At 42.1% G+C, this 25,667-nt stretch overlaps 1 long non-coding RNA gene across 1 annotated transcript in view; it reads left to right on the top strand.

Annotated features, from left to right (window-relative positions):
• Nucleotides 1-22,920: 22,920 nt before the first annotated feature.
• LOC125635096 (uncharacterized) overlaps nucleotides 22,921-25,667 on the top strand; it is a 59,248-nt gene continuing 56,501 nt past the window's right edge. The window contains exon 1 of the long non-coding RNA XR_007356143.1: nucleotides 22,921-22,993. This is a non-coding gene — a long non-coding RNA (uncharacterized LOC125635096). The remainder of the gene's footprint in view (nucleotides 22,994-25,667) is intronic.

Raw genomic sequence — 25,667 nt, 5'->3', positions numbered from 1 at the left:
ACACTGTGGATTTTCTTGCAACTCTTTCATGCAAATACTAGCCAAACTTGATCTTGTTTAGATTGTGCAAATCAATGAGGGCAGAGAGCTAAACGGTGTGACTGAAGATGTTTAAGAAAGTTAAGCAACATGCAGCCCAGGAAGGAATAGATTCCGCCATCCTTATTCACGTTGAGTGGGACCATATTCTTGAAGCAGTCTTGTTAACAGTCCAGTGGTACTGCTTGTAGGCAGAGCCTGAAAACCAGTGGCAGGATCTAGCCCATATTTATTGACTAGTTGGTATTTTTTAATTTTTCGAGAAGGACGGTACATCTAAGGTATACCAAAATACCTGAATGTTTTGTGTTATGGTATGCATTGGTGCCTCTAGTTTTTTAATTACTTTAACATGAATAAAAAGCACAGATGCACAATCAGTGGGAAGTGAACTGGTTAGTTAAGATTATTTAATGAGCATAAATTAGGGAGTTGACATAAGCAACATACTATACCAATACTTTGTTTCATTTAAAGTTCTGTTCTTCTCTCATTCTAAACATTTTCTTATTTTAACATTTAGCATTTTAAAGTTGTATTCAAAAAACATGCCAGTTTCCAGGTGGCTCATCAGACAAATCATTTTTATTCTCAGAAATGTGAACTCTCTTCATTACTCTCTGAGTAAATGTTTCTGTTCCATTAACAGTATTGACTTTGTCATGAAATGAAAGCAATTCCATTTCAGATTATATTACAAACTGAAAATTGTTGCCACTTTGCCTGCTGCTGTCACGATAGTTTCCATTCTAAAGACTTCTAAATTCTAATTCTCCATTCTAAATTCAGCAGCTCTCAGGTGTTTTAAAAAAAGAAACCCTGGCTTTGAACTGAAATGTAACACCCAAGATATCTGCTCAAGGTTTTCTCCCATGGAGAGGCTACCCTTGCTTACGTTTGAGTTCTTTTTCCTGGAAGTACGTATCCAAACTGTATTACACTGTATTTTTTTTCAACCGTGTTACACCATTAATTTCATTGGCATAAAATGGGAGTAATCCAGTGATAAATCCATCTCTGCTTATTGAGCTGAGGGATGGGGGAGGAACAAGATGAAGAGAAGCAAAGCATGAAGAAGTGAGGAAGATCAAAAATGAGATAAGCAAAATGGCCTGACAGCGATATCTATAATTTTGGTGTAACTCCATTACCTTTAATGGAGTCACATCTGGCTTTTATACCAGGTCACGGAAGAGGAGAATCAAAACCAAAGAGAATGAGACTTTGCTATGCAGGAATCAATACCCTTTCTGCTGAACTACGGTTTGATAGGAGGAAGAGTTGTGCTTTGTTTGCAGCTCTCCAAAATTATCCTGCCCATCCTTGGGTTCTGGATGACTTTGTTAGCTTAGTCCATGAAAAACCTAAATCAAGCAAGTATCCCCTCCTGTGGATACTATTGCCTTGACCCCTGGGTAGTTGTGAACACCTGTGCAAGTTGGGTACAGAATACCACCCAATTCTGACTGGAAGCCTGTTATACATACTGTGCAGAAATGCAAATGTCTACACAAGGAAAAAGGGCAGTGAAGGATCAGTCCCCCCTTGAATCCCTACCGAATTGCTCCTGGACCTCGCCCCTTCTGCCAAATCAGATTAAATATGTGGCTAGCAGGGACAGTAGTAAAGCATGTTGGGCTTTAAGAATGTTTGACACTAGTAAAGGCCCTAGGCCTCCACTTCAGCTTAGAAATATTGGTCTCTTGTCCTCCTGCAATTCTGAACCACCTCCTGACTCTCATTTCCATTTTAATGGGTCTTTTTTGTTGCCTCTCCCTCTTTCATTGACAAAATGATTTACAATACTCTCGGGGCAGGAATCTGTGGGGTTCATTATCCACTTTCTTTCCAAATGACACTCAGGGGAGAAGGCTCCCACACAGAAAACCTTTCACCCACATCTGCAGTACTCTTTGAAGGAAGGTTCCCATAGTCCACTTCCTAGCCATAGCAGCAGGCCATGGCATTCACCTCTTGGTCTGTAGCTTGCCTGGAGTATGGCTCATTTTTGCATGATGTCACTAAGACAAAGGCCAGGATACAGCCCGCGGAGCATCAGGCCCTATTTTCGGTTGGAGTGTAGGCAAAGATTCCAGTCAGTCTTATGTATTATCCCAATCTTAGTCTATGTTCCAGAATAGGGGAAGATCACAGTGGTTAGAAGAGTGTCCCTGCATTCAGGAGCCCTGAGTTCTACAGACCAGAATAGAGGATGCATTAAAAACCGTTAGACATCAGAAGAGGACATTTGATAGTAAGTGCTTTAAAAACCCGTCTGACATCAGTAAGCATTGTTAGCGGGTAAAGGAATAAGCCCTCTTACTTCCCTGGTCCTTCTCGCATGAACAGAGAGCAACAATAACCGAACTCCAAAGGTGCAAACAATTCAAAGTTTATTGGGGTGAACTTCCAGCAAGCATGATTCCAGTTTCATTCCTTAGTGTCCTCCTTCCCAGCTCTGACACCACAGAGCCTCACCTGTGTCCCTGTTCCCATTCCCCTCCTTAGCAAAACATGATTCCAATTTCCTAACCCCCATTCCCTGTTCCCATTCCCCCTCCCTTACTTCCTGATTGACTGCAGACTATATAGTAAAACTTGAGTTCTGCTTAGCTATACTTTAACCAATCCTTTTACTGAAATTTAACCAACCAATCCTAAAATATTGTAACATGATTATTTAACCAATTATATCCCACCACCTTAATTAGTTTACACCCAGCAAAATTAATTATACAGCAGACAGAAACAATCACAGAACCAGACAGAGATTATACAGACAAACAATAGCAAAGTGGGAACTATAATGACAAAACAATACAGAAATGAGGATTTCACAATTACATCTATAAAGACATAAGGGTTTCCATTGATAAGTGAGTTCTTACCGAACAGAAAACTGTCAAAATAAACTTTCTTTGACATCCTATAGGCTCTTCCCTTTCTCTGGAGGTGATAGATCGGATCACCTTTCTAACAGCCCCAGATTGCCTTATTTCAACGTGACTAGTTTGGAATGTGAGGATGTGACCATACACTTCCTAGCTTATAGCTGCCTCTACTGTTTAGTCAAAGATCTTAGCCAAAGAACAGGGCCCCAGATTGTCACAGTAAGAGAAGGCCCTTACACTGGCAGACAGTGATTTTGATTCTTTCTTTTATACCTCTATAACTAGTTAAGTGATAAGAATACACCTAAATTAGAGTATAGGCCTTTACAGACAGGCCTGAATATCTATATCCTAACAAGCGTCCTGAGTTTGACACTCCTGTCTTTTTTGCCAAATTGACTATTTTAAAAAAATCCACGTGCTCCTTTGATTAGACCTTGCCTGTCGGCATCAGCCTGAATGCAATTTTTACAGCCAAATAAGCCCCAGAAAATCAGGATTCCTAATGGAAACCCTTCTGCAGCTTTAGCCCTTCTGGTGTGAACAGTGGTGCTCAGTGGTGTACCTATATTGTTATCATAGAATCATAGGGTTAGAAGGACGACCAGGGTCATCTAGTCTAACCCCCTGCCAAGATGCAGGATTTGTTGTGTCTAAACCAGTGCTTCCCAAGCTATCTGATGACCGACAATTTTTTTTCCAAAGTGCGCGCAGACCGGCAGCCGATGGCTCGCGGACCGGCACCACTTTGAGTACTATCCATTATAGAAGCCTATCCAGTCTCCTTTTGTGAATGATGCATGTTGTAAAGGGTGGGTGGGCACAAAGCTGCCAGATACTGTCTGTGGTTCACATATTTTCAGGTCATTCCTGCATTGTGCTGGGTGAGATGCAAGACAGAACATCCCAGAACATAAACATCTGTGTTGGGCCCTGAAGTCTGCTTATGGTAGCACAGCATTCAATCAGATCATCTGTATAGCTAAATCTGAGTGTGTAGGTAAGACCTGTGTCCTGCTTCCACCTGTCATCACAGCTGCCAGCACTGCGGTGTGCCGCTTCGATCTCTGGGAGCTTGTAGTGGAGAGGCAAACATTGTTGGCCGTATGCCGCCTTTGATCTTTGCTCAGAACTTCACCACTAAGAGTTTTGAGCAAAGATCAAAAGTGGCATATGGTGCACAATGCTTGCCTCTCCACTACAACCTCCCAGAGACTGGAGTGGCACACTGCAGTGTTAGCAGCTGTGATGACAGGTGGAACCATGATGACAGACAGAACCATGACATAGAGCGACACGAGGAAGAGAAGTAGAATACTTGCCTTTGTGAATTACATGCTGTAAAGAAGGGACCAAATTCTTCTCTCACTTACCAGGACAGATGTAAATATGAAGAGAATTATATTACAATAGAACACAGACACTCTTACTTAGATTGGGCCCTACTGTGCTAGGTGTCATACAAACCCCGATTAGACACAGGCCCTGACTTGAACAGCTTACACTCTAGACAAGCCAGACAAAGGGCGGGAGGGGAAATGAAGGCACAGAGGGGTAAAGCGAATCATTGCCAAAGGGGGTGTTTCATTCACAAATACTGTTTCAGTTAAATACGTGAAACTTTGTTATGTCCTGTGGACTGCTCTGTCCAAGGGGCTACATTCCTTCTAATTAAACTCCTCATGTTCCCTGTTCCTCTGGTATCCCGTCAATAACAGTCCCTCCAGAGAACATTGGCCCTCTAGCTCCCATTCCACTGACCATGATACATCTCCCCTCTTTTACAAATATTTTAATATACAAATTTAAAACAAATAATTGAGGGTCAGACCCCACTCCTTGTTAGTTTTGGCCAGAGATTGCTAGCAGAGAGACAGGTGACAGACTCAAATAGTTACACTGTCTTTGAGATGGTTTGGTCTCCACAACAGGTTATCATACTGGGAATGACTATCTCTGTCTCCCTGTCACCTGTCTCTGAGTCTGGTCAGCTATCTCTCTGTGGAGTTTCCTCTCTCCCTGTGAGGTTGGCATCCAAATGGTTCTCTGACTCTCCGTTCTCTGGTGATCTCTGTAGCCTTTCTCTGTGGGTTGGGTCTACTAGCTTGTAAGTGGTCCCTATTTCTCTGGATCACTTGTCCCTCTTGCATACTCACCTCATATGACTTGGGTGTCACTGCACCCCTCACAAAGTCATTTGTCCACTCCTGATGTCTCTCTCATGGCTGGATCCTCACAGGAGGGCCTGTCTCCAGGGCTGGAAAGTCCTTAACTGACCTGTTGTATTGTAGTGGCTGCTTTCTCTGATTGTTTAGATTCATAAATTCCAAGGCCAGAAAGGACGATTGTGATCATGTACTCTGACCTCCTGTATAAACAAGTCATAGAAATTTCCCAAAATAATTCCTAGAACAGATCTGTTAGAAAAACACTCAATCGTGATTTAAAAATTGTCAATGATGAAGAATCCACCACAACTCTTGGTAAATTGGGCATCTCCTCTCAGCAGTATCTTCAACCTTCTGGCTGCAACAGGTCTCCCCTCACTGGTAGCAGGGTTTTGAACTGGACTGGACTATTTGGCATCCCTATGATGGGGTATTCCTGTGGCCAAAAATGCCAACAAGAGGTCTGAACCAGTAGAAACTGCCTTGTGAACAGGCTCTTAGCTGTTTTCATAGCTAACTCCATCTTACCATTAGTCTGTGGGTATGCTGGGGAGAAGGTATGGTGGTCAAACTCCCATTTGCATGCAAATTCCTTTAATTCTTCTGAGGAAAATTGGGGTCCATTGTCAGTGAATATAGTGCTGGGAATGTCATACTTCACAAACTGGGCCTTCAGTTTGCCAATCACTAACTTGCTCCTTGTATCAGGCAGAGCATCGATCTCCACAAAATTTGACTAATAATCCCCTGCAATCAAGTACTGCTTTTTCTTGAAGGTAAGAAAGTCTGCACACATTTTCTCCCATGGTTGGTTGGGTAGCTCATTTGGTAACAGAGTCTCTTTTTGCAGGCAATTATCACAGGACTGGAAGGAATCACACCCTTCTATCAAGGAGCAGAGTTGTATATTAGTTTCTGGCAGTAAAAACACTCTCAAGCCTGTCTAAGATAGCTGTCATATACCCCATATGATTTTTTGCTTGACGTCCTCACATAATGAGATAGGGACAACTGGTCTCTGTCTCAAAACACTACTTCATCCCGCACGCTCCGCTCATCTTTAATTTGAAAATATGGTTCTGCGGTTATCAGTACTTGCCTTTTGTCTTCTGGCCACCCTGCTAGTATCACTCACTTGACTGTCTGTAATTGGGTGTCCTTATCCATAGCCTCTTTGATTTTCAACAGCAAAGCTTACAGAAATCCTACTGAGGCCTAACGAAGCATGTTAATGTAATGTTAATATCCTGATCCCATTCCCCCAGTTTGCTAGTGCTGGGTATGTGTGCCCTACTCATGGTGTCATCTAGCACCAGTAACCATCCTGTACGATATCTGATCTCTACCTGATAGCCCTGGAGGACCATCAACATCTTTTCTAAGAAGGGGCTTTCCCATGATTGTCTCTAGGGATCTGTGGTGTGATTGCACTATTATTGGGTGGCCTTTGGTATATTGATGGAATTGATCCACTCCAAACACCCCAGTCAGAAGTAATTTTTTTTCTATTTGGGCAATTCCCCTGTTCATTCTCCGACAGGGATTTTCTGGCATAAGTGATGGGTTGATCCTGCAAAAGAGCTACGCCCCATTATTTCTTCGATTGATCATGCTGGTGGGTCAGTGGCTCTCCAGGTTGCTAGTACTTCTGGATAGGGGCACACACTATCATTTCTTTCAACATTTCAAATGCTAGCTGTTGGGGACCTGCCCAATCCCACTCAGCATCCTGCCTTGTGAGTTGACATCAGGATTCTGCTACTGCAGCCAGAACTTGGACAGAAAATGTTATCATTCCTATGAAGTGCTGTACCCCTTTCACATTCACAGGACCAGGTATGTCTCTGTCTGTTTTGATGATGTTGAGATTTGCTTTCAGTCCCTCTGCTATGAACAGATAGCCAATGCGTGTCACCTCACTCTGTTTGAATCATATTTTTTTTTCTAGGTTGAGTTTTATGTTCTTATCCCTGCATCACTGTGGAAAAGCTTGTAGTTTTATGGTTTGGTCTCATTCAGCTGCTGTATCGTTGCTCCCTTCACCTACAAGGAGGTTATCATCTGCAATTATTTTCACCCTAGGCAGTCCTTCCAGCACTAGGTGAGTCTTCTCTGGAACAACTCTGGTGCTGGGTTTATGCCCACTGGCATCTGTAGCTATCTGTAATGACCAAAACGTGTTGCAAAGGTTGTCAGCATGCTGGACTCTTTATTAAAGCTTACTGGCAAAACTTATTCCTCACATCACATCACACACATGCACGCACACACACACACGTATCCCACACAGATTATGTCATTGGAAAGTTCTGGTAAGATGTCATTAATTGTGGGTGGTGGATAGTGGTATCCGTGTCAATGCCTGGTTCAGTGGCTTTGGGTTTATGCAGATGCATAATTTGCATCATGGCTTCTTTCGATACCTCTGCTATGCAGACTTTTGAGCTCTTTGTGTACCTGATTATTGTATATATCCTTGTTCATTAGCCTATTTGTTTATAAGCCAACCCCCAAAGATGGATAGGTAAAAATAGCAAAAACTGTATGATCCTTTTTTAAGCTGAACTTATATTTCAGGGGTTGACAAACTTTGGCTCCCGGCCCATCAGGGTAAGCTGCTAGCAGGCCTGGACATTTTGTTTACCTGGAGCATCTGCAGGCACGGGGCCCCTCAGCTCCCAATGGCCACGGTTTGCCGTTCCCAGCCAATGGGAGCTGCAGAAAGCAGCGCGGGCCGAGGGACATACTGGCCGCCACTTCCTGCAGCTTCCATTGGCTGGGAACAGCTAACCACAGCCACTGGGAGCTGAGGGGCTCTGTGCCTGTGAACTCTCCAGGTAAATAAAACGACAATGTATTAGATATGCAATTCAATAATTCCATAGAGCTTAAAACCATCAAATTTTGGAGTAGACCCATTGATACGCCGACCCCCGCACTTTGATGCTTCACTTTTTTTAACAAAAAAATTCAGCTTTTGAACGAGTATATACTGTATGTAGTGCCACTGGAATTTTCCTTTGTGGGAAGCACGTACGTTCCACTGTGGGATCTACTTCCAGTTACAGCTTTTCTCTGAGGCAGCCATCTCCTTTGAAAACATCCCCATATGCTTTTAAAATTGTCTCTACTGTCTACAGGACTCCCCATTTTTTCTTCTGGCACTGCAGCTATAAATTCTGACACTGCACCCTGATCAGAACCACAGCTTGCATGGCTCTGTTCTCCAAGAGCAGTCTGGGATGCTTACCATCCACTACCACTCACTCACTTCGGTTGGTACTGCCTGTTATTTTTAGGGTTAGTTACTCTGAGGTCACATTTCCCTATGGGCTGCATTGTGCTCTGGTTGGACATTATTAGATTGTGCCTGCTTTTTGTAATGGGTGTGTTCAAGTCCGATTCACCCCGTGGAAGCACATTGCAGAAAGCCCCACTATCTAGCTGAAATCAAACAGGGCATTTCTCTGTTGACATTGTTGCATGCACGGAGGTTGGTATTGTACCTTGTTGCTTTCCTGTCCTGGAAGCCTGACCTGATAGTCTCTTGGATTTAGAGAGTCATGACGTCGTCACCACTGTCTAACATGCCAACCCCCTCTTGTACAAGTCTGACTCAATGTTTCTGAGATTTTCTGCTCTTGTATTCACTGATAAAATTATTCAACTTACCACATTCCTTGCAATGCTACCTTAGTGCAGGGTCTTTCTCCTTTACCTGCTCCTGGTGTCTCTCACAGTCAATGCATCTCACTATGGGTATGGAACCCTACCTACCTGCTCTCCTTCACTGTTTTCTCACTTCTGGAGGTGTTATGCCTTCTCGGGCTTTCATCCTTTCTCTTGAAGCTTCTGCTCCACTTCCCATGTCTAAGCATCTGTCTGATTTAAGATCACCTTCCTGGAGCAGCTGCTTCTGCAGGTGGTGATCCCAGGTGCCACAGACTATACTGCCTTGAATCAGGGAGTCTATCAAGCAGGCAAAATTCTGTGTAGCAGCCAGTGTGCATAGGGCAGTAACGTAGGGGTCTATCCCCCCGCCTTTGAATTATTATCTAATGAAAACCCTATGCTGCTCCACAGATTTTTTTCTGCCCTGGGGAGCAATAGGTCTGCTGGACCCTGAGGACTGCTGTGAGGCTTGAGGCAGCGATTAGCTTCAGAGTGGGGCAGATCTCTCTGCCTTATTCCCCCATAAGATAAAGGAACAATTTTACTTTCCTGATGATGTCATCCTCCTGCATGGCAAGGTCCGTGGACCGCTCAAAATCCTCATTCCAGTGTGCCCATTGCTGGGTTTGTGTCTGCAAAATCCAGGGCTCTGGGGGATTTCAGGGTCCCATGGCTCACACTGCCAGCCGCTGCTCTTCAAAGCACTCAACAGTTCAGACACTGCCACCAATATTTCATTTACAAAGAGTGACGCTGAATTCAGGATAAATTGAACAAGGGAAATGTCACTAAACCCTGTCCATGTCACAGAATTGCTTCCAGCCTAATTCCCCACCCTGTCCCTTTTCACTGGTGTCCCATCCAGGGAACACTGGCCTTATGACTCCAGTTCCACTGATCAGAATACAGGCGAGTGTTTCTAGTGGAATTTCTAGGCCCAATGTTGTGCAATATTTTCATCTATGATCTGGAAATAATTATGAAATCCCTGGTGGTAAAATTTGCAGAAGAATCAAGAATCAGTGGATGGGCAAATAATGATGAGGCAGGGCATTTATACAGAGTACTCCTTATTGCTTGGTAGTCAGGCTCATTACAACAAAATGTGTTTTAATACAACTACCTTGGAACAAGATATGCAGGCCAGCCCCATGGCATGGGGGATTGTATCCTGGAAAGCAGTGACTCTGAAAAGGATTTATGGGTCATAGTGGACAAGCAACTCAACCAGAGCTCTCAGGATGACGCTGTGTCAATAAGGGTGAATGTATGCACCCTTATTGACACAGCAGGGAGTGAGCAGGAGCAGGGAGGTGATTTTACCTTTGTATTAGTGAGACAGATACGGGGAATACTGCATACAGTTCTGGTGTCCACATTTAGAAAGGAAGTTCAAAAACTGGAGAGGGTTCAGAAAAGAGCCACAATCATGAGTTGATGACTGGAGAAAATGCCTTACAACAAGAGATTTAAACAGCTCAGTTTGTTCAGTCACCTCTCAATCTTCTTTTTGGTAAACTAGATTACAGTGTGTAAGTACTTTCACAGGGAGATAATACCAGGTACTAAAGGGCTCTTTAATTTAGTAAACAATACATGACAAGAACCAGTGCCTGGAAGCTGAAGCGAGACAAATTCAATCTGGAAGTAAGGCATGATTTTTTTAACAGTGAGGTTGATTTAACATTTTGGAACAAAGTACCAAAGGCTGTGATGGATTCTCCATCTCTTGATTTTTCAGGTTGAGATTAGATGCCTTTCTGGAAGTTATACTTTAGTCAGAGTAGAGGAAATGGTGAGGGAGATGGAGTCTTGAGGCAGGCTGAAATGGATGGGCAGCCAGCTGAGAGACCTGAAAATAGTGATGATGTAGCCACACAACTTTCCATGCTTGGAAATAGAACAGCCCCCTGCTGGTTCCTCAGTTCTCTCTCTAGAAATTGTTTCTGTCAATTTTAGTTTCTCATGTACTAGGCAGAGAAGGCAGAATAAAGGCAGGGTAGAAATATATTGTACCCCAGGTGAGACTTTTGAATGGTATTTTATGCAGCTTTAAACTATACATCTGTTGACAATATCTGGGGACATGCTGTCCATGTGCAAAAACATTAGGATTCAAGTGTATATCAGGAGGGGAGTACTGCCTAAAGGAACTGCAGATTGAGATGGGAATTTATTGAAAATGTACATTTAAAATATTAAATAGGAAAACTATATTAAGTGGCACAAACCAAAATAAATTGGGAAATTGAATCTGTAAATCTCATGAAAGAACTTGTTTATCATTCTATTTCCAGCCCAGTTTCTGAATGAGACAGGTTTGGATAAGTTCAGCTAAGATACAAATGTACTTTTGCATGCTTATCCTAACAAACCTCTTGAGGTTCACCGGTATCATTAATCATAGTTAGGGATAGGAAAACATCAAAAGGTTCAGCATGCTGATTCAGTCCAGATACACAGTCAGAAGTCTTCAAATACTTTTTTATATCTTCACAAGGGTAAGGCAGTAAGGAGACCACAGAACAGATATTCTATGCAGCCTCCACTTAGGCAAATAGCATTTTGCAACTGTATTAGCTGTTGGGCATTTCAGCATGAGTTTGCGATTAGCATATGGGAGCTGTTTCCAGATTTTCTAGAGTACGCTGTGATCTTGGCCATGTCACTCAGCTTTATTCCTTTATATATGTATATTTATTGTGACAGGGTCAGGCCAGATGGCTACAGGAGTGTGGTAGAAGGCAGATATATTAGCCCCAGGTTAAGCAGGTCCCTTTTCCCTGGGTAAGGTAACAGGGAAGGTTCCAGAACAATCAGGAACTTTGTGGAAACAATTAAGGCAGACAGGCTGATTAGAATACCTGCAGCCAATCAAAATGTTGTGAGAATCAATTAAGACAGGCAGGCTAATCAGGACACCTGGGTTTAAAAAGGAGCTCACTTCAGTTTGTGGTGTGCATGCGAGGAGCTGGGAGCTAGAGGTGCAAGAAGCTGAGAGTGAGCAGGTGTACTGTTGGAAGACTGAGAAGTACAAGCATTATCAGACATCAGGAGGAAGGTCCTGTGGTGAGAATAAAGAAGGTGTTGGGAGGAGGCCATGGGGAAGTAGCCCAGGGAATTGTAGCTGTCCCGCAGCTGTTACAGGAGCCACTGTAGACAGCTGCAATCCACAGAGCCCTGGGCTGGAACCCGGAGTAGAGGGCGGGCCAGGGTTCCCCCCATCCCTCTATACCCCCAACTCCCGAATTGATACCGGAGGAGTTGACCTGGACTCTGAGTTCCACCAGAGAGGAAGGTCTCTGGCCTGTTCTCTGATCCACTAAGTGGATCAGCAGAGACTGTGAGGATTGTTGTTCTTCCTTTTCCCCATGCTGGCCAATGATGAGGCGAACAGAGTGAATGGCAGATTTGAGCCATGAAAGTGGCCAAACTGAGGGCTGCCGTGAATGTCTGAGGTGAGCAAATCAGCCAATAAGCACAGGACCCACCAAGGCAGAGGAGGAACTTTGTCACACTATATTATACATAAAAAGAAAAGGAGTACTTGTGGCACCTTAGAGACTAACCAATTTATTTGAGCATGAGCTTTCGTGAGCTACAGCTCACTTCATCGGATGCATACCATGGAAACACGGGATGCATCCAATGAAGTGAGCTGTAGCTCACAAAAGCTCATGCTCAAATAAATTGGTTAGTCTCTAAGGTGCCACAAGTACTCCTTTTCTTTTTGCGAATACAGACTAACACGACTGTTACTCTGAAACCTATATTATACATAGTTTTTTTAAAGCCAGAAGGGATGTCAGGGTTCCCTGGCCACTCTGAACTCTAGGGTACAGATGTGGAGACCCATATGAAAGACCCCCAAAGCTTATTTCTACCACTTTAGGTTAAAAACTCCCCAAGGCACAAATTCTTTGCCCTTGGAGGGTAGGCTGCCACCACTAAGTGATTTAACAAAGAATCAGGGAAAGGACCACTTGGAGTTCCTATTCCCCCAAAATATCCCCCCAAGCCCTTACACCCCCTTTCCATGGGAGGCTTGAGAATAATATCCTAACCAATTGGTTACAAGTGATCAAAGACCTAAACCCCTGGGTCTTAGGACAATAGAGAAATCAGTCAGGTTCTTAAAAGAAGGATTCTATTTAAAAAAAAAAGGTAAAAATCACCTCTGTAAAATCAGGATGAAAAATAACTTTACAGGGTAACAAAAGATTCAAAAACACAGAGGATTTCCCTCTGGGCCAAACTTTAAAGTTATAAAAATAAAACCAGGGATACATCTTCCTCTCAGCACAGAGAAAATCACAAGCCAAAACAAAAATAAGCTAACACAGTCCCTTGCTAGTACTTACTGATTCTAATGGAGTTGGATTGCTTGCTTCCTTGATCTGTCAGGCAAGCACACAGAACAGACAGACAAAAACCTTTCCCCGCTCTGCCCCCCAGATTTGAAAGTATCTTGTCCCCTTATTGGTCCTTTGGGTCAGGTGCCAGCCAGGTTACCTTAGCGTCTTAACCCTTTACAGGTAAAAGGATTTTGTGCTTCTGGCCAGAAGGGATTTTATAGTACTGTATACAGGAAGGTTGTTACCCTTCCCTTTATATTTATGACAAGGGATCATTATGGTAATCCAGGCTGTCTGCCTGCCTAATACAGGCTGTTGAATTTCACCAAATGATTCCTGCATCAAGCCCATTATAACATCTGGTTGAGCTACACCATATCTTTTGGGAAGACATCTAATCTTGATCTGAAGACTTCAGGTGATGGAGAGGCCACCATATCCCTAGGCAAATTGTTCCAATGGTTAATTTGCCCTCACTGTTAAAGATGTGCCCCTCATTTCTAGCCTGAGTTTGTCTGCCATTATCTCCCAGTCCTTGAATCTTCTCTGCTAGATTAAAGACCTCACTATTGCCAGAAATCTTCTTTCAATGTAGGAACATTCTTAGAATGTGATCAAGTCAACTCTGAACCTTCCCTTGGATAAACTGAATAGATTATGCTGGTTTTGTGTCTCACCATAAGACAGGTTTTCCCAGAAGATAATCGTAAGAGGGATAATATGTTCATATGTTGCAGGAGTATTGTGAGGCTCATTTAATGTCATAAAGCATTTTGCAGTGCTTGGTTAGAAGATTCTCTACAGGTGCAGATCACTATGGTGGAGTTGGTGTTGGTGATGTCTGAGGATGCACAACTGAAGACCTCACGATAATAGGGTCTCTCATAAGGTTTGTGATGCTTCTTGTTCAGTGTTCAAGTAGAGAAAGAGAGAGACAAGACAGTGCAATGGTCGGGCTTCATTCTTGCTTCCACTTCTATTGTCCTCTCTCATCTAGCACCATTATGTCTGATCTACTGCATAACAGTAACCAAAGAACCTCACCCAGTGATTCAGTCCCCAAGCCCATAACTTCTGGTTGAGCTAGAGCATATTTTACAGGGCATGGAGCTGGAGTACAGCTCAAGGAAACATATTCATGCTAGCTCGGCTTGAGCTACTGCATTAAAAATACTAGTGTAGCTGCAATAGACTCTAGTAGACATACTCTACTCTCTCATGCAGACTTTACTTGGTACTTTCCTTGTTGTTTTCTATAATCTAAAATAAGTCTCTTCAGACTGAAAGTACATACCTACCTCTCTGGTGCATGGAAATATAACATTGCATCACAGGTTATTGAGTCTGGAGTAGCCCCAAAGGGTAAGGACCTAGTTTTCAGAAGTGCTGTGAGCTCACAAATCTGATTAATTTCAACTGGTGTTTGGATGCCTGGCATTTTTGAAATCAGACCCTAAGAACAATGGGATTTGATGCCACAGTCACCTCATCTGTGTTTTCTAGGCCTGAGACTCCTACAATGTATCGTTCAGGATACCAGCAAAGAAATGGCGCTGTTTAGGGAGAGACAAGAAGTCCTTATCTAAATCAATTCCAAAGCTGAAACTTTGATTTTAATTTGTGTTATTTGAGCCAGCATGAGTCCAGTTCTTATTTTTAATGAATTAGTTTGTTTTCCTATTCCTTATTAATCCCCAGTTTGAAAAATGTAGAGGGTATGTCTTGGATGCTCAAATTAGCTAGGTGACCAAGGTTACAGAAGGATGGAAAGCATCAGAGATTCTTGCTGTTCAGACCTTTTAGTGTCAACTAATCTCTTATAGTTATTTTGGCTCATGAATTTAATCACAATTAATACAGTACCTACCTACACACACAAATGTAATTTCTGCATTTGGAAATTATAGGCTATATTAAATTCTTGGATTAAAAAATCACATGGGTAAATGTTATTATGTAAATATTGAATTAATTTGCATTTTAAAAGGTTTTCATCCCAAACCAAAATAGATTGAAGAAGTAAAACAGATAAAGCAAAGAAAATAAGAAAAAAAAACCCAATTGCTAATAATGCCATTTATTAATATTAACAAATCAAAAGTTACAGGGTCTCCCACTGAAAGAATGTTGCTCACTTTGTAATTCAAATGAAGATACAAAGGCCACTCAGTTTTAGATTCAGAAAGGAAAAAATGTCTCTCTAGTTTGCAAGCCATTGACGTTGTGCTATGTACATTACTACACAAATAATTAGGACATTTTTCTTGTACATCTACTGATTGGTGGTTCTTTGGTGCAAAACTACTTTGAGGACCCAGAGTTTCTTTTTTTGTTGTTTCTTCATGGGAAGAGATAGGAGGATTTAAAAAGAAGAATGTGTTAAGGCATCTAAACGTTGCTGACATAACTGCTATCAGTGTCAAGCGTGTACAGCCCCGGGGTGTAACTATGAATAATGGGATAAAACTCAGGAAAGAAAAATGTAAGCCAAATATCAGTTGGGGCCACTTTTCTGAGTAATTGAAAACTGGGCTGGACAAAGAAATGTAGATTATATTATAGAGGGCAGTCTTGTATTGGCATGAGGGATGTACTAGATTATCTATACTTGTGTTTTTTTTTCCATTTTTAACTTCTCTAATATTTATGACTTGAGCAATGGGCTTACTACAGTGTATACAACAGAGATCAGAGTCTCTGCTATGAGAATGGCTTTTTAAATTCCAAACTAAAAAACTAAGTGGTTTATGTACAATGTTGCCTGGAGTGTTTGAAACACAGATGATTACATTGTCAAAAAATGAGCAGTGATTTTTTTCCAGTGCTTCAATTTTTGGTTGGCCAACTTGAATTATTAAGGTGCCAAGAAAAGGGACCTGATTTTCAGCAAGTGTAAAGGACTCACACTTTTAAAATCAGACCTTATTGAAATGTTTCAGGTTGTTCTCTCAAATACGGAGTCACCAAAAACCTAGGAATAATACTAAGTATCATCAAAAATGAGGAGGACTTGTGGCACCCTAGAGACTAACAAATTTATTTGGGCATAAGCTTTCTTGGGCTAAAACCCACTTCATCGGATGCATGCAGTGGAATGGCAACACCCATTTTTTCATGTTCTCTGTGTATATATCTTCCTACTGTATTTTCCACTGCATGCATCTGATGAAGTGGGTTTTAGTTCACGAAAGCTTACGCCCAAATAAATCTGTTAGTCTCTAAGGTGCCTCAAGTACTTCTCGGTTTTTTTGCTGATACATTCTAACACGGCTACCACGCTGAAATAAATATCATCAATATCATGATGATAGCATTTTGGCCATCATTCTGTGAATCCCAAAGATAAGTTATTGATCAAGGGATTCATTCTAAGGATCGTATCTATTTACAATCTTGGAAACATGAATTTACTTTCTCTTAATTCTATTTTCTCCATTATTCTGTTTTTGAGACTCCTCTGTTAAACCTGCTATATATCTTCAGCTCATTCTCCGGCAGGTGCTAAAACCCACTCTTTCATTCTTTTGGGAACTGTGAAAATAAATAATTATATGCACAGTATAACCTAGTTATGGTTCAGGAATGGTGTCTACAAATGCAGAACACTGTGCCCCAAAATTCAATGGAAAAATATTTGCAATAGTTTTCCAGGCCATTTCATAACCCACTCATGTAACTTTTTGTGAATTTTTCACATTGTGACCAATTTTGCTTTGAAATGTGAAAGCTTCCATTTTTTTGTAAATGTTATGAGAAATTTAACTTCATCCAAACAAAATTTCAGATTTTGAAAATATTGATGACATTATGTAAAACAACAACAAACATTTGAGTTAAACAATTTTATATACAAAATACATACATACAAAATATACAATTTTACTCAGTAATCATCCTGGTTTTGATTAAAAGATTTTCGGGGTTGGGGAGAATTTTTGTTTCATTTTGTTTTGCTTTCCTTTAAATTGGACCTTTTTTGTATATCCACAATGAACCCTAGTTAGCAAGGGAATTCACCCCAAAGTCATATAACTGTAAATGACTACTTTCAAACTACTACCGAGAGAAGGGAATAACCATCAGTGATTATAATATGAATCCTGTTTGGCCTACTGTATGTGAAATGATTTGGTGTTTACATATGAATTTCTAATGGACCAAAATCACAACCAGGTAAAGGATTGAATGGGCATAGAAAAATAACTGCATACTTCCCCATAACAGAGGCAACTCTAAAACAGAGCTGAGTCATAATGCTGGGGCAAAAAATTACGTTTGTCCTGCTTGTACCATGCTTTTCATGGAGGACTTAACATCTGTCAATCTCACACCTTTAGCAAGAATTTAGCTCACTTAAAAATGAAGAATAATATGTATTTTAGTTATTTTTAACTCATTATCCTAAATTTCAGCTGTGAAATTTACACTATTTCACCGTAGTTACATTCATAGAATCATAGAATCATAGAATATCAGGGTTGGAAGGGACCTCAGGAGGTCATCTAGTCCAACCCCCTGCTCAAAAGCAGGACCAATCCCCAATTAAATCATCCCAGCCAGAGCTTTGTCAAGCCTGACCTTAAAAACTTCTAAGGAAGGAGATTCCACCGCCTCCCTAGGCAATGCATTCCAGTATTTCACCACCCTCCTAGTAAAAAAGTTTTTCCTAATATCCAACTTAAACCTCCCCCACTGCAACTTGAGACCATTACTCCTTGTCCTGTCCTCTTCTACTACTGAGAATAGTCTAGAACTATCCTCTCTGGAACCACCTCTCAGGTAGTTGAAAGCAGCTATCAAATCCCCCCTCATTCTTCTCTTCTGCAGACTAAACAATCCCAGTTCCCTCAGCCTCTCCTCATAAGTCATGTGTTCCAGACCCCTAATCATTTTTGTTGCCCTTTGCTGGACTCTTTCCAATTTATCCACATCCTTCTTGTAGTGTGGGGCCCAAAACTGGACACAGTACTCCAGACGAAGCCTCACCAATGTCGAATAAAGGGGGACGATCACGTCCCTCGATCTGTTCGCTATGCCCCTACTTATACATCCCAAAATGCCATTGGCCTTCTTGGCAACAATGGCACACTGCTGACTCATATCCAGCTTCTCATCCACTGTCACCCCTAGGTCCTTTTCCGCAGAACTGCTTCCTAGCCATTCGGCCCCTACTCTGTAGCTGTGCATTGGGTTCTTCCGTCCTGAGTGCAGGACCCTGCACTTATCCTTATTGAACCTCATCAGATTTCTTTTGGCCCAATCCTCCAATTTGTCTAGGTCCCTCTGTATCCTATCCCTGCCCTCCAGCTTATCTACCACTCCTCCCAGTTTAGTATCATCCGCAAATTTGCTGAGAGTGCAATCCACACCATCCTCCAGATCATTTATGAAGATATTGAACAAAACTGGCCCCAGGACCGACCCCTGGGGCACTGCGCTTGACACCGGCTGCCGACTAGACATGGAGCCATTGATCACTACCCGTTCAGCCTGACAATCTAGCCAACTTTCTACCCATCTTATAGTGCATTCATCCAGCCCGTACTTCTTTAACTTGCTGACAAGAATACTGTGGGAGACCGTGTCAAAAGCTTTGCTAAAGTCAAGAAACAATACATCCACTGCTTCCCCTTCATCCACAGAACCAGTAATCTCATCATAGAAGGCGATTAGATTAGTCAGGCATGACCTTCCTTTGGTGAATCCATCCTGACTGTTCCTGATCACTTTTCTCTCATGTGAGTGCTTCAGGATTGATTCTTTGAGGACCTGCTCCATGATTTTTCCGGGGACTGAAGTGAGGCTGACTGGCCTGTAGTTCCCAGGATCCTCCTTCTTCCCTTTTTTAAAGATTGGCACAACATTAGCCTTTTTCCAGTCATTCGGGACTTCCCCCGTTCGCCACGAGTTTTCAAAGATAATGGCCAATGCCTCTGCAATCACAGCCACCAGTTCCTTTAGCACTCTCGGATGCAACTCGTCCGGCCCCATGGACCTGTGCACGTCCAGCTTTTCTAAATAGTCCCTAACCACCTCTTTCTCCACAGAGGGCTGGCCATCTATTCCCCATGTTGTGATGCCCAGCGCAGCAGTCTGGGAGCTGACCTTCTTAGTGAAGACAGAGGCAAAAAAAGCATTGAGTACATTAGCTTTTTCCACATCCTCTGTCACTAGGTTGCCTCCCTCATTCATTAAGGGGCCCACACTTTCCTTGGCTTTCTTCTTGTTGCCAACATACCTGAAGAAACCCTTCTTGTTACTCTTAACATCTCTCGCTAGCTGCAGCTCCAGGTGCAATTTGGCCCTCCTGATTTCATTCCTACATGCCCAAGCAATATTTTTATACTCTTCCCTGGTCATATGTCCAAGCTTCCACTTCTTGTAAGCTTCTTTTTTATGTTTAAGATCCTCTAGGATTTCACCGTTAAGCCAAGCTGGTCGCCTGCCATATTTACTATTCTTTCGATGCATCGGGATGGTTTGTCCCTGTATCCTCAACAGGGATTCCTTGAAATACAGCCAGCTCTCCTGGACTCCTTTCCCCTTCATGTTAGTCCCCCAGGGGATCCTACCCATCTGTTCCCTGAGGGAGTCGAAGTCTGCTTTCCTTCATTACTTCACTCTTCTTCTTTTTAGCATCTCACTTCCCTTGCTATTCACCCACCACCAGCTTCATTTATTCATAATGCCATAGGAGAGCTGTATTTGTCTGTGGTATTCTTAAAAACACTAGTTTGCAAAATGATCTTTGCAAGAGAGAATTATGCAGACAAAAAGAGAAGTTGGCAACACACAGTCGGCAAGGAGAGATTATGTGAGGTGACTTCATCCTGACATTTAAATGCAGGCAAATATTCTAACAATATTAGTAGAACATGGGATGTCAAGAATACACAGGAATATTTGTATTCTATTAGCAAATAGGTGTATTTGTATATTTAAAAAACATCAAAACCAGAAATGCCTGGGTGGGTAAGGAAAAAACTGCTAAGGAAATAATCCTCTCAAGTGAAGAAAACAGTATTGTACCATGTAACAGATGAAAGCCTCTCTCTTTGGTATGAAAGAGATAAAATAGACAACCAATAAATATTCCATAATCCAAATTCATTGTTCAACCCATATATACCTAGCTCCTGGCCGGCAGCCCAGATATAAACATCAATGGCCTATATGTAAGCACTGCCTTCACGAGTACTGAAAAATACTATACTGAGTTGCTGTGTAGCAAACAATACTCTGTATTGAAATAAATAGAATAGTGAAATATGAACACATGCTATCAGCAGCAGTACACAGGGCTTGATCTAATTCAGTCCAAATTCTGGATTGTTAGTTTAAATCTAACCCAGCAATGTGAGATTTCTCTTACAATATGTACAGAACACACAGTAAAATCCAGGCACCGCTATTCTACTCATTCTGGTCACAATAGTATTATTTTAATAGGGCAATTTAAAAATTGAGATTCAACAGTCTTGCTTTCTATCGTGATCTGGTTCTTGTACTTTCATTTTTATCATACGCTGGTAGAGTTCCATTTCTCTGTGCCATATTAAACCCTTGTTCCTGATCTGATCATATGACTGGAAAATGTACTATTAATTTGTTGTGATATACAACTTTACTGTAGCACTGTCTCTGCTTAATGTTTGCTCACAGGGGTTGAAATGTGTGTGTGTATTTAAATAAAATAAATACACAATTGGAATAGATGTGGAATTACATATATTTATGTTGTGAGTTGTATTACAGCAATGTTGATGTTACACAAAATTAACCAAAGGAGTCAACATTTATAGTTAAGGCTCAAACCTTCTATAGATAACTGTAAATAACAGAACCAAAATATATAATTTTGAAATGGAGCCTCACTGTTTGTGAAGTAGGTATTGGAGGCTTGGTTCATTGCTGTAGATTTCCATAACTCTGAATCCTTAACTTTTGTTTAAAGTGGCTTTTGTATGTGAATTCTCATTATTTATGAGAGAAGGCTTTATTATGCTAGCATTGTCACATCAAGCGTTTGACCTAATCAGCTGCTTCAAAACAACTACTGCAATATTTAGAAGAAAGTATATGGAGAACTTTCCCATGTCCATGGGACTACGTTACACTCTTAGCATGGAAACTGTTGGGACTTCTTTGGAGTTGACTACTATCTCAGTGTAAATTCAGGGGGAATATGTTAAAGTATGGATGTCAAATTTTTCAGTTTTAGTTAGATTCACATGAGTTTTCATAGGCATGGGTAGCCTCATAGGAGGCACATAAAGGAGTTAATTAACATGATTATTCAAATGGTTTTTTGTGACTAAAACAGGAGGGTATGTCACCCTCTTTCATGTCCAACCATCAGCTGCCTACTACCACTACTGGCTTGCTGGTAGTTCCACCGAATATCTGGAGCTTTCAAAATGGCTGCCAGCACTTCCTGTGCAAAAACATATCTAGGAGGAGGGGGTGGGGTCATGTGGCCACCCTTTTGATGTCCTGGTTTTAGTGGTAGCTTTCAACCACTACCGTTTCTGCAGGAATGCACCAGGGTATTAGCCCTCTTTGCTTTCACTTAAAAGAATGTCTCTAGGTCAACAAGCTGACAGCCTAATAACTTGCCAAATATTTTTTCCCAAGTTTTATGTCTTGTTTATTTTTAAGCAGTTTTTTTGAATCTCGGGCACCACATCCTCCATATGTCCGCTTAGATCAGAGCACAGGCATGCATGGGGTTTTAAGGATCCTAAGTGTTGATTTGCACCATGGCTGTGGAATTAAGTTCCAAACTTAAAATAATTGGGTATTCAATCTTCCCTACATTCACCAGATCAATGTGAGTATGATCCTGCAAACCCTCTGCTTATATTAGTAGTACCATTGACTTTAATGGGAAATCTTGAGTGAGTAGAGTACACCTGTGAGTAAGGGTTTGTGAGGTCTCGGTCCCTAATAGCATTCAGCAATTTAATAATTGCTTGCTATCATAATAGTTTTTAATGAATATTCTCTTGGCAGTGCTGCAAGAATTAAATAACACCACCACATACACGGTCTGAGGGGAAAAGGAAGAGGACTGTGACTTGGTGGCTCTGCATTGTGATGGGCTCTGCCGCAGACTTCTAATATGACCTTGTTATTCTGTTTCTGCATGTGTACAGTGGTGACCGGAAGCTCTATCTACCTCCATAAGGCTGTTGTGAGCTGCATTTGTGTTTGTAAAGCATTTTCGTAGCATTCGATGGGCAGTCCTATGTAAAGTATGGAACGTTGTTTACATGCAAATAGAAAATTGGAATAACTGAGAGTGCAACAATGTTTTGATCTAAATGAACACTCCATGCCTAGTGTTAGGTTAAAGAGTTCTTTCCCCCAAGAATCAGTCAGACACAGACAATACTGAAGGGAATTTATTCACAGTACTGGGAAGACTGACAAGCAGCTTCAAAAATATGGTACCATAGTGGTAGGTTATATACATTCTCTTATCCATTCATTTGCATTTATCTGTACGTACAGAGGCAAACATTGTTACAAATCAAGAGAGAATCCTAAACAAAGATAAAAATAAGAACAGTATGTATGTATAGAGGTCATCCTAATGCATCAAGCATCTATGGCTACCTTGCGGGGGAAGGAGGCGGGATAGGTAGGGTAGGGATGAGTGCTTACAGATATCCAGTGGGCTGTGAAGGGAGGGTTTGTCCTGTTCTAAGAACTGAGTTACTGGGCAGGCATTGACCATATAAGCTTATCGGTTGTTTACAGTTGTCAGTGCCTTTTGAGTTACTGAAACATTCCTGCTTGGTCTGCGGTTTCTGTCTTAGCTGTTAGCTAAATTTTAACACTTTCCTGAGTTAAATTGAACTTTTAAGTGAGTATAAAGTCAATACTTTAAATACTTTGATATACATGATCTGTTTTAGGGTTGTCCGAGGAAAGGGGGAGGGACAGGGGAATTGGGGGAAGGGGGTAAAGGTAGGAAATATAATAAGATTTTTAACCGTGTTTAAAGTACCCACACATGACAAGAGAGGTTATTAACACAAATATAGAAGCAGTGGCAGCTGCTGTTTGGACAATTGTCCACCAGAAGATGGGGATGTACGATGCATTATGAGCAGAATCTTCCAGTTGGGTGAGGGTTTGATTGGAGAGCTGGACTTGAATGCAACCTTTGGTGATGTGGTTATGAACGGTGGTAGACGCAGCAGCCAGGACCACTTTAAGAAGTAGCTCCTTGGCCAGTTGAACTGGTGTATTGTCCAGGTGTAGATTGTTGTACCACCGAGGAGCTGTTGTCATTCCAGTGAACACACGGCAGGGGAGGTGCACATCACCTAGGGTAAATGAGTCAGTAATCTGTAGGCACATGGAAGCATTTGCTTGGCACTGTAATGGTCCATACATGCAATAAGATGCAATGGTGATGAAACACCACTGGGTAGTGGATACTTGTACAGCAACTTCACTGTCTGCAAAAGGAAGGACATCCACAAGAACAGAAGAGGACTAGGTCAAAGGGTGAAGGGTAGAACAGGAGCACACGATGTAATTGTGTGTTTCTGTGCAACAGTCCGAGGTTGTCATCAGTGTAGCATTGTCAGGGGATGGTGCCAGGTATCCAGACAGCCATACTTTGTACACCATATTATTAGCCGCATATTCAATAGACTTAAAACGGGAAGAAGAAGGAAACATATGAGTAGGAATGACAGAAGGATACACAAGAAGGAAATTGAAGGAGGAGGGTGAGTCTGGAGGAAGTAGAGAGGCTACTATTAGTTGTGTAGAGATGCCTGCAATGTGGGCAAGGGTGTGGGAGGAAAGGGTATGGGATGGGGGAAAACCCAGGCATACATCTAATATGTTTTCTTTTGCAATGTTAAACAGATTACGAGCCAGCATATCACCAGCATGACCTTTAGCTTGTGACTTGGCCAGGTTGACTATAGCATCTGAGGTTTTCTCAATGATTTTGTAAAAATCCTCTATCGTTACATCAATTGCAGTCAGAGCATAAAATAACCTGGTGTTGGTATGCTTAAGGGCTTGGGTGGTTTGGCCTTTGACCCAAGAATTGTATGACCTTGCATCCTGAAATTGGGGGTCCTAGGTGTGTGTGCCCACATCCCCTGAAGCTAAATACCCAGTTACAGTCCAGATTTGGTGAGTTGCAGGGAGGGAGCTGAAGACTGCTCCTGGGCTGCGGTAGTGGATTGAGACTTTGGAGCCTGGATGTTTTTGAAGGGGAGCTGTAACCACAATAGGTCCTAGGTGGTTCGGTCTGGGGGTAAGCCAAGTGTCTCTTTTTTTTTTACCCATTCACCGCTGTCTTTTGTAGGGAGTTGCACATACTGGCCAGTTTTGAAACAGGTATCTTGTATAACATGTACCAAGGGCAGGTCCCAGGAGGCTGCATCAAGTATGTATGCCAGGAGGATTAACGTAGGGAGTCACATTTGTTACCTAAACGGATACAATATAAACAAAATGAATTTATTTATACATTTTAATTCTGGTTTTAATGGACCCATGTTGGAATTCCTTGCACTTTCACAGGGGTATTTGTGTGGGCCAATACCATGTGTGGGCCAGAGTATTTTGGCTGAAGTACCGCGGGATTGTATGTTCTTACCATGACCTGATCTCCCTCCTGTATGTCCGCTCAAGAGGGGATCTCTAGAGAGTCGTGGACTTAAGAGGGTGCACTTCCACAAGGAACCAGTATGCCTTGCTGAAGTAAAGAGTAAATAATATTACCTACTGCATCCACAGCCTCAGGTTTGAGAGGGTATTGCTCGGTAGATGGAGGGAGTTGATTGGTAACCTGGATGGGTGGGCAAAGATGAGCAGGCATTGAACTGCAAGACAGCTTATTTTCTGCCCAAACAGAGGGGAACCTGGAACATAATTCTTGAAAAGGATTAGATGTACCCCAAGTAAGAGCCACAGATTTGGCAACAGAAGAGCGGGATGTATCATTGCGGAGGGGGATGGTATGAGCACGCATAAGTTTATCAGTAAATGTAACTGTACTCTGAGCGAGGTTAAGAATTGCTGCAAGGTCGCAGAGGGTATCCATGCCCAAAATAGTCCCCTCTCCATTTGGAGCTACATTAACAAAAAGACTGAGTCCAGGGGACTAGATTAGATTTTACAAGAACAGGGTAGCTTTTGTAAGCCATGAGTTGTGCACCTCCCACCTCTGAAATAGTAATATACTGTTTAGTAGTGGGGAGGGGGAGGTCAGTAATGGAAACAGACGCTTCCGTGTCCACATGAATTGTGCATGGCCGGCCCCTTATCCATGCTTGTAAGTGTGGCCTTGAGGGATTTATATCTGCATCAGCAGTACTGACAGGAAAGGGGGCCGGAGGGAGGGCGCTGGATCCTAGCAGGCCATGGAATTTAAAAGCCTGGTCATTTCCTCTTTACTCAGGTGTGAGTAAGGGTTGGCAGCTGGTTGAGATACCGGTTGAGGCCGGTTGCCCAGGGCTTGGGCATTCAGTTGCCCAATGTCCGGTTCCCCAGATGCAAAACACTGT

This window comes from Caretta caretta, chromosome 4, assembly GCF_965140235.1.
Source record: "Caretta caretta isolate rCarCar2 chromosome 4, rCarCar1.hap1, whole genome shotgun sequence".
NCBI classification, from domain to species: domain Eukaryota; kingdom Metazoa; phylum Chordata; order Testudines; family Cheloniidae; genus Caretta; species Caretta caretta.
This window is presented reverse-complemented; position numbering and strand designations above follow the sequence as displayed.